Below are 5,647 nucleotides of genomic sequence, written 5' to 3'. Positions count from 1 at the left end.
TCATGGTTCTTTTCCTACTTAAAATTCCTTCACTTCTCCAAAAGAACAGCCTAATTCCATTTATCAATTCCCGAAGTTTATTCCTTTATCATTCAACTGGCCATAAAGTCGATAAAATTGCTTCTTTGTTGGATAATTGTAACGATTTTGCTTCTCTGAGAATGTTTCATGCTTGTATTTTCACCAATGGCCTTTGTCAAAATACTTTTATAAGTTCAAAACTTTTAACTTGCTATCAAAAGTTTGGGTTCTCGGTTGATTCAAGATGGGTATTTGATGGAATTATCAAAAGCAATATTTTCCTTTGGAATTCAATTCTCGTTGGATGTTTTAGAAGTAGTAAATACGGTGAAGTTCTTAGGCTCTATTTGAAATTGAAGCAAAAAAGGATTGGTTTAGATGGTTCGGCTATTACTTTTACCCTGAAGAGTTGTGTTGAATTGGGTAGTTTGGGATTTGGAAAAGGAGTTCATCTTGATGTTTTCAAGTTTGGATTGAGTAAAAATCAATTTGTGGGATCTTCACTTATAGGATTGTATTCGAGGTATGGAGATATGGTTGGTGCTTCCAAAGTGTTCGAAGAAATAACTGAAAGAGACGTTGTGTTTACACTTCAATGATAATGGCTATGCACAAGTTGGCGGGCAGCTTGCTTACAAGGCGTTTGAATTTGCTTGTTCCATGCAGAAGGAAGGGGTCGATCCCAATAGGGTGACAATGGTGAGTTTACTTCAGGCAGCCGCCGAGTTGGAAGCATTGGAACATGGCGGGACGATCCATGGATATGCTATTAGAAGAGGGATTGACTGTTTGGATGAAATATTTGAGACAAGTCTCATGGATATGTATATTAAATGCAAGGTCCCAACAATGGCAGCTTGCATTTTTGGTAGAATGAAGATGAAAACAATTGGTTCATGGAATGCAATGATAACTGGGTATATCAATATGGGGAAGCCATTGGAAGCTTTGGGACATTTCTGTAAGATGGCAGATGAAAATGTTTCCCAGATTTGATTAGCTTAGCCAATGGGATTTGTGTTGTGCTGATTTGAAGTATTTGCGAGAAGGAAAGAGTATTCATGGTCACATTATTCGGATAGGTTACGAGCTTGATCTAGTATCTACCACTGCTTTGGTTGATATGTATTCCATGTGCAATGATTTGGTCCGAGCTAGGCAATTATTCAAAGTAATAGAGACGAGAGATGTGATTTTATACAATGTCATGATGTCAGGTTATCTCCAAAACGGATTTGCTACCGACTCTATCGACATTTTTATTGAAATGGTCTGTATCGGTCTCAAACCAAACTTAGGTTCTATCCTTAATGTGCTTTCAGCATTGTTGGAGCTGAATAATGTAAGAGGAGGAAGAAGTGTTCATGGCTACATTCTGAGACATGAGTTTCGTATGCATACAGAAGTTACCAATCAAATTGTCTACATGTATGCAAGATGTGGTGTCTTATGATGCAAGGACAGTCTTTGACAGGATACAATACAAGGACTTGGTTTCATGGACTTCAATGATGATGGGTTATATCTGCCATGGGCATCCCGATGAAGCCATCATACTGTTCCAGAAGATGAAAAGTGAAGGACTTGACTATGATTCTGTCACTCTGACAAGTTTACTCCAGGCATCCTCGAAACTTGGATATCTAAGTCTAGCAAAGGAAGTTCACTGTCATTCGTATCGAGCTCAACTAGATCGAGAAACACTAGTAACAAATTCCCTGATGACTACTTATGCCAAGTTGGAAACTAAATATGGCAAGAAATCTATTTGAGCACACCACTAGAAGGTGTCTGACATCATGGAACACAATGATCTCTGCATATGGGATGCATGGAAAGTGCAAAGAGGCTCTTCTACTATTCGACCGAATGAAAAACGAAATGATCAAACCTGATGATACGACCTTCACATCGATACTTACTGCATGCAGTCACTCTGGCATGGTGGAAGAGGGTCTGCAAGTGTTTTACTGCATGAGGAAAGAATATGGCATAATACCCTGTGAAGCGCATTATGGATGCATAGTAGATTTATTAAGCAGAGCAGGACGTCTTGAAGAAGCATACAAATTGCTTAAATTGGTGCCTGCAAGACAAAGTGCATCAGCACTGGCTGCCTTATTGGCTGCTTGTAGAATCCATGGAAATACAGAACTGGGAGAGATTATAGGAAATTGGATTTTGGATTTAGAACCAGAAAATCCGAGTGTATATAATTTAGTGTCAAATTTATATGCAGAAAGTGGAAAATGGGATGATTCAGCTAGAACAAGGAACATGGCAAAGATGAGGGGTTTGAAGAAGGCTGCTGGATATAGTCTGATCGAACTAAATCCGAGAGTGTCAACGATGTAAATATCTCTGGGACCTGATTTCCAGGTTTTCTTTCTCTTTTTTTTATTCATATTTTATTTTTTTTAAATATCCTACTTTAAAAAAAAAATAGAAGGAATTGAACCAAAAACAACAACAAATAACAATGACCTCAGTTTCTCATGTTTTGCTTTAACGATGCAATGGTTTCGATGATAGTCCTTTTGGACCCATTTCCACTAGCTTTCCTAGCTTCTTCCCCTACCATTTTAGCTTTAATCTTCAACTTCCCATCTTTCATCAACTCACTGATCTTTCTCTGAATCTCATCTTCTATAACCAGTCTCTGATTTCCCCATCCCCATGTTCTATCCCATATTCCAACCCCAACTTTCTCCACAACCTCAGCATTTGTTTTGGGTCCCCATGTTGGCCATGCCAGCACCGGAACCCCATTCCTAGCAGCTTCCATCACCGAGTTTCACCCGCAGTGGCTTACAAATCCTCCGATGGCTGAATGTCCCAGAATATCTTGCTGCTTCACCCATTCTTTCAATACCATGCCTCTGTCCTTTGTTCTTTCAAGAAATGAGCTGCCTAATATCTCTTCCAAATCTTCTTCGCTTTCTTCTTTGTCAACATTTTGTTAGAGTATGCCCAAAGACCAATCATATGATGATTGTAATAATACTTTTATTTACTGATTTTATTGAATGAAGACATTACCGCTATTACTTTCAGTTATATATATATATATATATATATATATATATATGTTTAACATAAACTGAAAGATAATAAAGTTCATATAATGAAATAATTGTTATTATTAAAAGATCCCTAGTCAAATATTATTATGGGCATGGACAATAATAATACGCTTAAGACTAACATGTTATTGATTGATGACAACGAGTTGTCATTGACATAGAGATGTCAGAATTGATATATGATTATATTGTTAGAGAATAATGTATTGGATTGACCCACCATGAGCATATGTCTTTGATTATTATGTGACAGCATAACATTGCTCATGGTGATGACTCTATGTATGATCCTCAGACTTGAGATCAATACTATCCCAGCATATATTGTTGTATGTTTTGATGCAACTAAAGAAGCTCCGTAACTGGTTGCTCTATAAAGACTGTTATTGGATATATCTCAATATATGTAGTGGGTGTGTATGATTAAGATAGGATTTGTCTTTCCTACACAATAGGAAATATATCACAGGCCACTTGATTGAGTAAGACTAGAAACACATGGTCATGCTTGAATAAGTTGATATGAGATATCATAAACTATTCGTTAATTAAAGTCTACTCTAGATATCAAGAAACAATAGATGGGCTATACAAGTGTGACTATTCCAAGACTTGTGTCTATTCTAGATATAAAGGACATAAGGATGTAATACATAAAAGAGTTAATCACCAAGATGATATGTCGAATCGTATTTTCTTGTAACTTAAATGACAATGATATATTGCTAGATGTCACTCATTGTATGTAATATTATAATTGTTCTAATAATTACTGTTAACGTTACAAGAACCTACAGGGGATTGAAACGAGCAAAGATGTACAATTTGTTGCACGATACTAAAATATATCTAGAGTTAATTAAGTATATGTTTTAATAATCTCGAATATTTAATTTCAATTAATTAAATATAGATTTAATTAATTTGAAATAATAAAATCCCTAATATGATTAGGGTAACTTGGATATAAAAGGATTATTAAATTCTAATTAATTAAATATAGATTTAATTAATTTGAAATAATAAAAACCCTAATATGATTAGGGTAACTTGGTTATAAAAGTGTATGTTAGGTCTAGCAGCCGTTTTAGAGAACACACACAAAACCTTAAGCCATTTTCTCTCAAAACGATTTTGGGGGAAAACAAAATTGCTCTTAATCGGGTGAACTGAGTAGAAGCCGAGACGTGATTTTGTAGATGCTTACGATTCGAACCGATCTACACCACCAGTATTCACTGCTGTCCTTGTTGTTTTTCAAGGAACCCGCTGTAAGTATTTGCATATCTTCCTCTCGATTTTAGTTTTTCGTACTTGGATCGCTGGTAAGACCGTCGAGTTTTGTTTCCGCTGCGCCATGGGGTGCGTCGACGGTCCCAACACCTTTTTCGTCTTGAGATCCCAAATGAATCGATGTCCACTTTTATCTAATCCATCTCTTAATTCCTTTATTTGATCTTTAGACATGGCGGTTCTACTTCCACAGCTTAATAAAACAACGGATTCAACTGGTTGGTGGTTTAGCCATGGGAGATACCGAGCCTGTTTGATGTTGAGCTCGTAACTCTCCAACGGCCTATAGGGAGAATCGGTGGGAGATTGCTTAAAGCTCTCTTGTTTTTGATTGCTTAAAGCGTTTCTGGCTCAAAGGATTCAAATGTATTCATTACGATTCCATTGCAATAAGGCAGAGCTTCAACGTTTGATAAAAGGGTTTCTGTAAAAATATGATCGGAACTGAAGAATGGAGGTGGAATGCTTGATATCGGCAATGGAGTGAGCCACGGGATCTCAATATTGTCTGCACCATTGGTGAGTTTAGCAGCATCGGATGTTGTCAGGATAGGAAGATACGCCATGAGGGAAAGAAACTTGAGAGAAGTGGTGGAAACGATGTAGTTCCGAACCCCGAGATCAACAGCAACTTTGCCAACTCCATTGGCGACAACAAGGTCTGCAAAAAATGGCGGAAAGCGGTGGAGTTAAAGAAGCTAATAATGGATGTATAAGGTGTGAAGAATGGCTGGTGGCTTCGAATTGGATGAAAAAAGGGTCATCAGAAATGGTATGTGAATGCTCCGCTGGTGGGACATGGAACTCAACGCGGTTGATTTTGGGATGTTGTGACAGAAAGGAAGAAATGTGTGAGGATTCAGCTGCTGAAACAGTGGGAGTGGCGTGATCAGAGTTAGCTTACAGTTGTGGGATAGAGCATGGAGGCAAGGCCGAGGAAAGGGGTCAAATGGCCCATTCCGGCGCTGGGAAAGAGAGCAATGTGCGGCTGAGATGTTTGGGAAATCGACATTTGGGTTGGTGAGAGATGCATGCTTGGGCTTGAAGGTTTGATTTAGAGGGAATGAGCGTGTAGTCTTTATACATAGAAAATAGAATAGAAGCATATGGATATTATTGTTGTTTGAACATCACCAAGGTTTAACCTTACATCTGACAGTTTACCAAACAACCAGTTAAACATGTCTAATCAACTAAAATTCAAAATTGATGGATTTGAAGTATTCCTATTTATGGGATTGAAAATCATT

General features: G+C 37.6%; 2 pseudogenes; one reads left to right on the top strand and one right to left on the bottom strand.

The window, feature by feature from the left end:
• LOC120138376 lies at positions 1 to 2,415 on the top strand (annotated as a pseudogene).
• A 91-nt stretch (positions 2,416 to 2,506) lies between these two features.
• On the bottom strand, positions 2,507 to 5,409 carry LOC120138377 (annotated as a pseudogene).
• Between the last annotated feature and the right edge of the window lie 238 nt (positions 5,410 to 5,647).

Source organism: Hibiscus syriacus, unplaced genomic scaffold (genome assembly GCF_006381635.1).
Source record: "Hibiscus syriacus cultivar Baekdansim isolate YM2019G1 unplaced genomic scaffold, ASM638163v2 tig00110691_pilon, whole genome shotgun sequence".
Classification (NCBI taxonomy): domain Eukaryota; kingdom Viridiplantae; phylum Streptophyta; class Magnoliopsida; order Malvales; family Malvaceae; genus Hibiscus; species Hibiscus syriacus.
This window is presented reverse-complemented; position numbering and strand designations above follow the sequence as displayed.